This window comes from Microchirus variegatus (assembly GCF_963457635.1).
Source record: "Microchirus variegatus genome assembly, chromosome: 3".
In the NCBI taxonomy this organism is placed as follows: Eukaryota; Metazoa; Chordata; class Actinopteri; order Pleuronectiformes; family Soleidae; genus Microchirus; species Microchirus variegatus.
Window position 1 is genome coordinate 19,259,908 of NC_139804.1, and position 12,278 is coordinate 19,272,185.

Consider the following 12,278-nt stretch of genomic DNA (forward strand, 5'->3'; position numbering starts at 1 on the left):
AGCGTGCCAGTGAGTGAAGCCAAGCGCCTGGCAGTCTCTCTCCGTCTCCCGTATAGACTCTTCTTTGTTGTTTTCCTGACTGATTTGACTATTGACTCTAGACTGCCCCTATGTTTTCTGGTGGTATTGCTCCATTACGCCAATCATCGTAAGCTCCCCTGCGACAAAAAAAGTCCATCTGTCCCTGTCTTTTGCGTAAGAGTATGAATAGGCCTTTAGTTGCACACTTGGTATACTTCTTCATTATCTACTTGCACTTGCAAAGTCATGGATATTCCACGCAGGTCTGGTTATGAATCAGCAAGTCATTAGTTTGAAATTCAAATCTATTTTCACACCATGTTCTGCTCATTTAAGACAATTGTTGTGCCGCAGCTCTAATGCTCCATAATGAAATGCAAACAAGGCTGGTAATGTTCCGTTCAACTTTTATTTGATGTGGAGATAGATACATTGTAAGTTCAATTATATAATTAAAAAAATATTAAAGGGAAAATTTGATTTTTTTTTTCTTGTTTTGATTGCAAGGAGGCTAATTGCTGTCTGATATATTGGTCCTACATGAATGCTTTCAAAGTACTGCTTGTTCTTCTCATAGTCTCCTGTTGTAGCACAATCATAGGGGGTTTATTTTAATATAAGTGACTATTAGTTTAATGAAGTCTTTGTCATTAGTAAGTCATACTACACTGCAGATGTACAGGGTCCAGTTAATTCCAATCGAGTCCCATTCTACATGATGCACCATTTACATATTTATTGTAGAGGACATCTATACTTTGTTATGATGATGAGTAGTCTTTCCAAGTCCAACCCCACCTCAGAACTCTCCTTCCCAGACAAGCCATCCACTATGTTGACTCCATTTTAATTCCCATGCTGATTTTGAGCAGGAATTGGAATACAGTAAACATCCAGACAGTGCCGGAAAAACATTCATGTCTGACACATGATTATTGAACATGTGCAATACCATTAATGTTACCTTGAATTTAATACAAAGGTTACATTGTTCATCACTAGATGTTTTAGTAATAGCAAAAAGTGTTGTTTAAGTTGTGAAATAGGAGTTTAAAGATGAGCAGAATAAAAAGACTGTAATTGGGCTTGGGTCGGGCTTGGTTTGGCTTCGATGCGACTTCAGTCACAAACATTCTCCAAAGGATTTACTATGAATCAGTACTTGATAGTACTAATAAAATAAGGTCAATGCCAATATAAGCACCAAGTTCAGTACCAACTGGGCCGATGTGTGTTGTCTATGTGCTTGTGTGTTACTGTGTTTTTTAAAAGTAGGAGGGGATATGTTTTTTGTTCTTATTTATTTTGTCGATTTGTGCCAAGATAGATTAAATTATTCCATACATCCTGTATGGATTTTCTGTAAAAGCCAAATCATAATCTCAAATTAAGCACAGTATGGCCTTCTCTGTTGGAGCTCATTTTGTTTTGCATGGAAACTTTTTAAATCCTGTCACTCTGAAAAAAAAGAAAAGAAGTGCTGTCAACGGCTTGAAGGATGTGGGGGTTTATTGAGATGGAAAATGGCTGCTGGTTAGTGTCCTGGGCTAAGTAAATGATATAAAAGCCAATCCCAGTGTCTTAATGGCCTTCATTCTTCTCTGAGGGGGTGGAGGTAATTATAAAGTTCATTACTGTAATGAGATAGGCAGCGTTTGAGAGAGAGCCATCAGTAACTGGACCGCGACACAGCGATACAACTGTTGATCAAGTCACTGGAACAGGACGTGAACGAGTTGGGACAAGTTCTGGTGATGTCATTTGTTTCTTGAATACTTTTTCCTGCCTACATGATAGATGAGCCTATAAATGGGCTATATGAAAGATTATTCATGTGTTAATCATTTTTTTTAATGCCAATAAATGGAAAAATCATTACGTGACTAAAAAAAATACACTTTCCGTAGCCTCCACTGTTGCCTGCAATTGTCTGTAGACTGATTTTCTGTTAAAATCTGAAAGATATGTCTCTCAGGTAGACATCAGTAGGGTCATTAGGGTCACACCAAAATTAGCTACACAGCTCAGAAATATTAAGACAATCCATAATCCAGACTTATAAACGTCTAATGAAAATCCAGTACTAAAGTAAAGGAGTAAAAGGTTGGAATATTCATGTGAAATGCCCCTATGAGTCAACCCAATAACGTTTTCATGTAAGTTTAACCTGTGTTTTCTTCACTGACAGGGAGGAAAATGAATCAGACATGAGAAACCAAGAGCAGCTTCATTGCCAAATGCTGAATTTAAGATAAAGTATAATAAACTAGGCTGACATAAGCCTGTTTTTTGGTGAACACTTCGAACTTGGAGTGGTTCGATTGACAAAATAAGAGTCAGAGTAGGAACTGCAATCAAAAAGATAGTGTGTGTTACAACTGTACGTGTACATAAAGACAGGAATAGGCATCATTACATTCTTCATATAAAGCTCCACATATGTCTCATCCGGCTTTATAATTTAATTCTCGTACATGAGCTTGGGACACACTGCTGTAGCTATTTATACCGTTTGTGCCACTAATTCATCACATGCACCTGTAAAGTGTCGTTGCAGTAATATCTCAGTTGTCTTCATCACGATTGGTGATTGCTGTATTATGCTGTTACTGCGCACATGATGTACAAAGTGGCTTACAGTCCAGGATCAGATGAAAATGTAACTAGCAGAGAAGTCATGTCATGAATGTAAATAAAACATGATAAAGCCGAGTGGCTCAGGAAGATAAAGACGGAACTCAAATGTACAGTGAAGTGTTTATTCTAAACCAACTAGCCCAATTCTTGATATGTGTGTATTACATTATGTCTTTATATTCCCAGATTTTCTTTTGTGAGACAAGGGACACGTGTATTTTCAACATTAACAACTGTGCGCCTCCAGTTCTCCCATAATTCCTCTTTTTGATATCACTATCAGAGAGGTTTATTTGACAGTGGGAGGTCCATAATATTCATCGCAGAGCTGAAAAATATTTATATCAAAGTTTAGCAGGCTACAGGAGGCCCTCAGCGATGACAATGCCATTTTCATCACAGCAAAGCAACTGCATTGTTATTGACATCCACTACATTACATAAACAATTGACCTTTCAAAATAATATGTCTGATAATGGATCTAATTGCTTGTTCAGATTAGACCTATATGCAGTGTACGCACTTGTATTAAGGTTGCTCGGTTATCAGTTTATCTGCATAATATTTGTCGCAAAGTCATCACTGTAGTCTATTTTTATGAGGAAGTCATGTACTGTATATCTGACCTTAATGATCCAATGGTTTAGTGTAATCAGATATTTACCAGGTGCCAGGGGCGGAGCTACGGGGGGGCAAGGGGGGCAGCTGCCCCCCTAACTTTGTGTTTTAAAAACTTTACTTGTAAAAACATCCGCCACTATGTCCACAAGCTTTTCAAAGTATTGAAACAAACAATAAATTGACCAAAAGTCAATAATTGTAAATATAATCCTAGGCCCCTGACTCACTTAGCTACGGCCCTGCATCAAAAGTCTGCTGCGGTGACTCTACATCCCGGCAAAGAGAGGAGCCGCTGCGCTGCCCCCCGACTGAAGTTGAAGTCAGTTTCCCCAGGTGAAGTTTAAACACCCAAATTTAACCAATTTAAAGTTACATTTATAATGAATGTAATCTAAGGCAATCTAAGGTCTACACACTACACAGTTGTAGCTAGATGGATCATATTGATTTGATAAGCTAAGCAGTAGACCTGCTATAAAACCACTTACTGACAACTATCACAGCAATGAGTTAAACCAGGTTACATCCTTTACTTTTCTAACTGGGGAAATAACAAATAACAGCTACAGCTAACTCATGCACCAACCCCCTGAACCAACTCTGCTAAACTACAAGCACAATTCCTGCTTTACACTCAAATTGCAGTTGTAAAACACATATTTTTCAAAACACTACACACAGTTCTCTGCATTTGGCACAATTTTCATGAAGAAAATCTCTTGTTTTCACAAGAAACACACTGTCATTCAAAATTCTAAAATGAATTTCCCTACTATGCAAACTGACTCATCACATGGGAAAACACCTGTCACACAGGTTTACAATTTGCAATCAGTGTGTTAGCATAAAAGGGTTCTGTTTTGTATGTAGACCACTGTGCAACTTTGTGTTGGTTGGGATGTACACTGTGTACATTGTTTTTGTGGGAAATATATAGGAATACAATATATTTGTTACTGTGTATTTGTGTGTTTTGAGTATAAAAATAATCCAGCCATTATCTAACGCTTCATCCTCGCTGGGTGACATAGGCTGATCGGCGGGGTCACACCCTGGACAGTTCACCAGTCCATAACAGGGCCTATAAAAACAATATTCTAAAATATTTTACACACTTATGTATGTAGTGTCTGTAGTAAGCGTAACACTAAACACTAAAAAAGGCCTAAGTCATTATGATCGATGAAGAAGAAGTGTTTTCCATTCATCATAGTGTTTTACATTGATCACATCAGTGTTCAACTGGTTCTTATAAATGTCTATTGATATGATGGTTTGTGTGTGTCATTTGAAAAGAATATACCATTTTGAGAAGAAATAACATTGTTTTGAATGTTAAGTTTCATTTTGCAGGAGAATTGAGGGGTTTTGCCCATTGTGTGTGTGTGTTTTTGGATTTTGTGTGTAGAGTTCTGAGAGCATGAGGCATGCTTTCAGAAAATGTGTGTAAACAATCGAGAAAAACTGTAAGTAGTCTAAACATAACTGTTGTGTGTAATAAATATCTTCTGATTTTAGATTTGTTATACGCATTAGCTACATTGCCCGACAGTGTAGTGATACAAGGATGACAGCTTCTCACGTCTTGACTATTGCAGGGAAGAGTAGCTGGAGAGAGCAGAACAATGAAAAGGAGAGCAAAAACTGGGGATATTGAAAGGGTTTTTAGTAAGAAAAGTGCACAGCAGAAAGAGAAGGAGGGAAATGAAGGAGAAAGTAGTGGAGAGACCAGGAGGCTCAAAGCAGAAGAAGACCACAGAAGGAGATGAACAAATAATTGAAGGAGAAGAGGATGTGAGGGATGAAGAGGAGGAGGCTGCTGCAGATTCAGAAAGTGAGACAGAGGCAGGGAGTGACAGGGAGGAAGAGGGTCCTCAGCCTTTAATTTAGCTTTTAATACTTTTTAAGAGATGCACTGGGCGTGTTGCTGTTGTTCATGATAAAACAGTAATTAGTTTTAAAGTATTTTTATGTTTGCTTATTTATGTTAAATCCATTTACATTTGGGGATTCTTGCGTACCGTCTTCTCATGCCACCCTGCCAAGACCTCTTGCCACCGCTTTGCCACCCCATGTAGAATTTTCTAGATCCACCACTGCCAGGTGCTTGTTTCCAGGTGTTTATTAGTTACTGTAAATAAACTATATGAGCTCTAACGCCTGCTTTTTACTTTATTATAAACCTGCAGCCACAGTTAATTTGCATACAATAACACATCAACAATGACTCATGGCAGCAGGTCAATTTCTCTGTAAAGGCAACAACGTTGTATTGCAGTCAATTTATATGACAGGCTAAATAATAACTCTAAACAATTCCGTCGTTGAATGTCACATACTTATGTTAGAACACTCAGTGTGTCATACTTTCACTTTCGCACGACTGATGTGTTGGTAACATCAGCGGAGAGTTGCCTTGTGGCTGAAGATGAACTTGAATAAGTCATCATCATTACTTGCTTTTTGATTATTGTTAAGTAAAAATAAATGTTTTATGTACATTGTCAGATATGCAGATACAGTATCATTCATATCAGTAACATCAGTGGATATAAATGAAATAAACCACAATTTATATGATTTATTCAACTACAAACAAACAAAACAAGACATTTTCCAGATTTCAGAAAGCATCCCCTAAAGACTGCAAACTGTATTCAAAAGATATATGCACATAATTATGGTAAGTTCCCTGGTTGTCAGGGTCTTGGTGTCTTATAGCACAAGTAAACATCATACATTTATTTTTATAAACCTGAATTATCCATCATTCCAGTAAAAAAAAAAAAACGGATATAAAAGCAGATGATTTCAATACTTGCATTACAATTGCATTTCAATTAAAACATGGTACAACCTATCTGATTTCACCACTGGTAAACTTCCTGTTGCTAATCAACTTTTTTTTTTTTTTTTTTTTAACGATTCTACTGGAAATCCTCAAACGCATCATTACTTTTCAGCCTCATTTCATTTAATGAAGTCAATTCGGCTGTTAACTAAACCCCATTCACTTCCAGGACTAATGAATAAAAGTGTGCTTGAGTTGATGAATGAAAGCCAAATGGTGAAAACTGAATGATGTAGAATCTGTTAAACTAACACTTGGCTCAGAATCACTTCAGTCACAGGTCTGCTGCTGCTGCTGCTGCTGTTGTTGTTGTGCTTTTAGGCAATTAACAAAGACATTTAGTCACTCAGCTGTAGAAGCTGGCAGCAAACATTCACTGGAATGTTTGTAACCAGCATGCTGGTCAGTGACCCATTGATTTATCCACTACAGACACATTTTTACAAACGTTTGTTGTTCAGTGAGTGTTAATTTGAAACCATGCAAACGGCCAGGTAGAAAATCTTCACTATATTTTTTCCATAATAAAGTTTTTGTGATAATAAAAAATATATATAATAGTGTCAACCCACTCAAATGTCACACATTGGTATGTGAACTCCTCTTTTGAATTCCTGAGATAATTTATTATTTTATGTAGATCTATGATGTGTTCAGATAGCAGAGATAACTATATTTGGAAAAGCAGAGGCGGATCTTACTGCTGCATGACGAGCTACACCTGAAACCTTGCATTTATTGGACGATGCAGTCTGTCACACAGTGTCCACACACACATATTCTGCTTTATGGGCTCTCTTGCTTCTGTTCAATTTGACCATAAATGGGAGCATAATTCACAAAATGGACCTTGTGCGGTGTTGACGAGGACCCAAAACTGGTGACTGAAACCATAAACTGAAATACGGCTGAACGGGTTGTGATTCGGCTCACTGTCGCTGACTTTCAGCAGTGCTGTCACTAAATACACCAGACTCTTCTGTTGGAGATGAATGCATGTTTTCAGGATTTCTTTTTAACTGATCTCCAGTTCAGCATTGTTCGCTTTGATTATTGGTCATGACTTGACAACACTCTCTGACCACTCAGTAGCCGGCAGTCTGTTGACGTCACACTTTAGTATTGGCTCAGCTCGCACCAGGTACCAGGTATTATAGCTATTGGAAAAACAAAAAAAAACAACTGAACAAGAGTCAGGTTGAGCTGAGAAAATTTGCTAGAATTGTAGCCCCTTGTTTTCAGCCCCACATTCACTCAGGGGCTAGTAACAATTGTTAATGCAGTAATTAAATTAAATAATAAATATAAAGCATATGGCTAAGGGCTATAAAATGAATGTCTTTCTTAGCATTGCACTGGAATCGACGCTGATCAGAGATGAAGCAAACGCTGTAGTCATTTGATCTCGTTGCACCATGAGTTATATCACACTGTACGAAACGTGCTGTAGCTATATGAATAAAGGCTGCTTGATTGATTGATTAATTGATTAAACCTTGCCTTATAGTCACACTTTTATGCTTTTATTAACCATAACTGCGCTGTTATAAGAACAATATGCCAATTTTGTGAACTGTGTCTCTCTCTTTCTGTCTTGGCACAAAAAAAAAACATGAAGCTGAAATAATGGTTCATTTTGACTGTGACTCAGCCAGTATAAGATATGCCTGATTTCCACTGTGAATTATATCAGCTCCTGGCAGCTGATTTATCGAATGGGAGGGCTACATTTGTAATAAACTAGAAGAAATTATTGCCTGGTGTTAATGCTGGAGATTTGATTGAAACAGATACAGCGGCTGTTGGAAATTGGACAGTAAATCACTATGTTCCATCAGGCTTGCTATTCTGAGGGGCTTACACAGATATTGACAGATAATGTTTTTTTTATACTTTGGCTTTGATTAGTCATTACAGAAACCTTATTTTCATTAGCCTTCCAATTAACATGATAGTGTTTTCAAACAGCCTACGTTAGTGTGAGTGCTGTGTAATGGTGTTTTTTTTTTTTTTGTATTTCCAAAAGGGCCTGGTCCCATAAACACTGATAGATTTTGATTTCAAGAACTGAACAGTTGAATGTCTTGTCTAAGCTTGGTATTGATATCTTTTGGTCATACAATTTTAAGCAAAAACTAATAATAATTAAGGGCATAAAGATGGTCAGAGGACCACTGCCATTATATCATTTGTCAACATGAAAACAAGTATGGCCAGAGAGGTTAAGAGGACGAAAACATGATTTCACATCACAAATTCAAGTTAAAGTACAGTAAGTAAGAATCAATTATTGTGGCACTAATAATAATAATTATACTTATTAAAGCAACCACAGAAAAGCACAAACTTTCAAAAGTGTATGAGAAAGACAGTAACAGTGATGGCTGGAAGAGCGGAAGTCCGCTGTGTTCTATTCTTGGCTGCACAGTGCAGCACAGAGTTCTACACCAACTTCCAGCCTCAGAGGATTTACGCGTCCAGTGGATACATGTTATATGACGGCAATGTGCCTGCTAGAGTCTGCAAATGATGGCTTTTCCAATTGCTAACTAGACCCTAACCCTAACTTGTAGAAATAGGGTATAATATGTCTGCTTTAAGGTTGTGCTGACCAATCTGTTGCTGGACTGCTGTTGCTGCTACATGTTTGGATAAACAATTCCAAAATGCTGATATGACCAATTGAAATTTGATTTTCTACAAAGCTTTTAAAGGGGTGTGTCAGATATTTTACATGTGACAATCTCATTCCACTCAGACTTCAGGTACTGCAGAAAAAAGAAACCATTATGATGATGATGTCTGCTATTAATCACAGTCTGTCGCAGTTAATTTTGACAGAAAATTTGATTTTAGTTATATTATAGAGTAAAATACCATTATATAGATTAAAATACCATTTAGTTTTAGTCATATTTTAGTCATCTGAGATGTCTTAGTTTTATTCTTGTTTTAGTCGACTAAATATAATCATATTTTTAGTCTTGTTTTTTTCCTTTGAGTTTCATGTTTCATTATTTTTTCCTTTAACTTTTTTGAGAAGTTTACTTTTGAGTGTGAGGCTCCGCATGGTTTTTTCTTCCATAACGTTGTACAGTACGTGAAATTATATTGTCTCTTCTCTTTCTTTCTAACGTTTTGCCACTTTCCTCCTGTGTCCTCTTCCATTTTGACATCCGGTTACATCAACCTAAGCTCATTGAATCCCTTCCCAGTTCATCCTGCCCTAACGGTTTTATTTTATTTGTTGATGATAGTGCCTGTACATTTGGTCATAGTTTTTATCATATCAACTCAATTTTTCTTTACTTTCATTTTTGTCTGTAAAAAAGAGACGTTGACGGACATTTTTTTTTCATAATCATTTTCGTCAAGTCAACAATGATGTGTTCTCACACGGCTGAAAAATGCAAAGTTGCCATCTGAAATATGTATAATATATAACATTTTATGGGTATTTAATATAGTGTTTAAATAACATAGTTGTGACCATTATATCTAACCATGTTGTCCAGCAGTGACTGTTTCTCCTCCTGCAGGAGGGAGCGCTTAAAGAGAGAGACTGCTGTTTTCATGCAAAGTACTCCAGGTCGCATTGTGTTTGCATGTGTGCCTTTCATTGTTAGTGTGTGTGTGTGTGTGTGTGTGTGTGTGTGTGTGTGTGTGTGTGTGTGTGTGTGTGTGTGTGTGTGTGTGTGTGTGTGTGTGTGTGTCAAAAAAAAACCATCAGCATTTACAGCATGCTTGTTTAAAACTGATTACATTTTCCACATCCAAACAATCCTCCGCATTGTGTGTCAGTAATGTGCATGCACCCTCCATGTATTGCACATGCAGATTCACATTTGCCATGTCAATAAACCATTTACAATAGATTTTAATTGTCTGACGGCGAATGAAGGGAGGGCGAGGGAGGGCAGAGAGAGTTTACCACTCTGGCAGGGAGACTGTTAATTGCCCATGACTGTGACTGTGTCGTCTTTTTCCTTGACTTGACCGACACTGGCCAATCAATACTCAGTGTTGTCTGATTATTGCAGGAAACACCCCGTCTTTTACAGCTTTAAATAACATGATAGTGACCATTATTTCAACAGCTTCAGAGATGATAATACCAATTTGTGTACATGGCTCAAAGAAAGTCACACAAGGCTTTTTTCAGTTTATGTAAGTGCAAATTTGATAGAAGGATTGTCATGAATGTATTTCAACTTCTGTGTGAATTAGTTTTGGATGTGGTTGATAATTCATTCAATGGTTCACCAGGCCTTAAATCAAATGAATATGTGTAAGAACAATAAAAATCCAACTTAGACCCCAAATTTGTATGTGCTTATTCGTGCTTCATGTGCGCAAATTGAAGATTCTCCATTATCTGCCTCTAGTAAATTTAATACATCTGCAGGGGAAAAAAAGAAAATATTTTATTTTTATTATAAATAATATAAAATTATAATTATTTTTTTAATTATATTTTTGTAGTTTGCCAAAAAAAAATAAGAGATGCCATCCAATTTCATACATACACAGATGGAAATGTGAGGAATAAGAGTTTAAGTGGTGACCTTTTCAGAATGAGCTCAAAATCGACAGGAAATATATAAAAAAAACATGATAATTTCAAAAGAAAACAAAAACAAGCTACCTTTATTGACCTTACACAACCACTAGGAAGCCACTTCCAAATATGTGATATACACTCACTGGCTACTTTATTAGGTATAATTAACAATTAAGTGTCAGGAGAGACACACAATATGGTCTCCTGTTTCTGTAGACCCTCTGCTTCAAGGTTTGACATGTTGCACGTTCGTAGGAGGTCTTCTTCACACCCTTGTTGTAGGTAGTTCAACAAAGGTATGAAGTAATTATTTGAGTTACTGTTGTCATTCTATGATTTTAGCAGTCTGGTCATTCATCTAGGTCAAGAAGTTGGTATAGTGGTTAGCACTCTTGCCTTTGCAGCAAGAAAACCTAATCGGAACAAGGATTTTTCTGCATGGATTTTTCTGCATGGAGTTTGCATGTTCTCCCCGTGTGGGTGGATTTTATGCAGGTTCTCTGGTTTATTACCATAGTCAAAAAACATGCAAAATGGGAATTAGGTTAACTGGACACAAATTGACCATAGATGTGAATGTGAGAGTGGGTGGTTGTTCATCTATGTATGTGGCCCTGTGATGGACTGGTGAACTGTCCAGGGTGTACCCCGCCTATCGCCCTATGTCAGCTGAGATTGGCACAGCTCCCTCATGTGGAGGTTAAAGCGGTAGAACATGGATGGATGGTCATTCACCTCTGACCTCAGGCATGAGAACTGCTGCTCATTTTTCTCTATGAACCTAGAGATGGTTGTAGCTCAGCAGTTTCTGAAAAATTCAGACTAGTCGATCTGGGACTAACAACCATGCCACTTTAAAGGTCACTTAAATCACCTTTCTCCTCCATTCTGACGCTGAGGTTGAACTTCAGGGTCGTCTTGACCATATCTAGGAATTAAACTGTTTCTATAGTTCCTCTTTCACTAAAAATTGTCTGGGAACGATGCCTAAATTTGCATCGCTGCTAAAAATTAAGTATACTAAAAATTATAAGAGTTTGATTACAGACCATTGTGAACTGCAGGCATTTGCCAAAACATCACCACTGGTCATGATCCTAGAGCCTCGGTTGTGACGATTACATGTCCTGTTGCTTGTCATTTTTTGCTTCCATACAGCAAACTGCACCACGGCTGTGTCTCCATGTGACAGGTTACACAGCGATCCCACAGTGAGTAACCCCATGTGATAAATGACTCCCGTTTTCCTCTTGTTTGAGCCCGATCATCGAAGTGAAGACTGAGGTTATTTCTGTTATTTCATTAAAGTGCTGCATGACTCTGTCTCGGCCTCCAGAACTGTTTAATATATGAGTTGCTCATCAGTTAAAATAATGCTATGTCTACTTTTCTTGATTCATGTCAGCGTGAACACAAACTGTTTACATTAAGTATTATATTGTGTCTATTTTTATATATTTTTCCACAAAACAAAAGCTACAATTTTCTTCCATCATACTTGATGTTATGTCTCGTTTCCTCTGCTGCAGAGAAACTGTCATAATTAAATAATGGATAACAGAATTTTGTTGAGACGGCATGGTTTT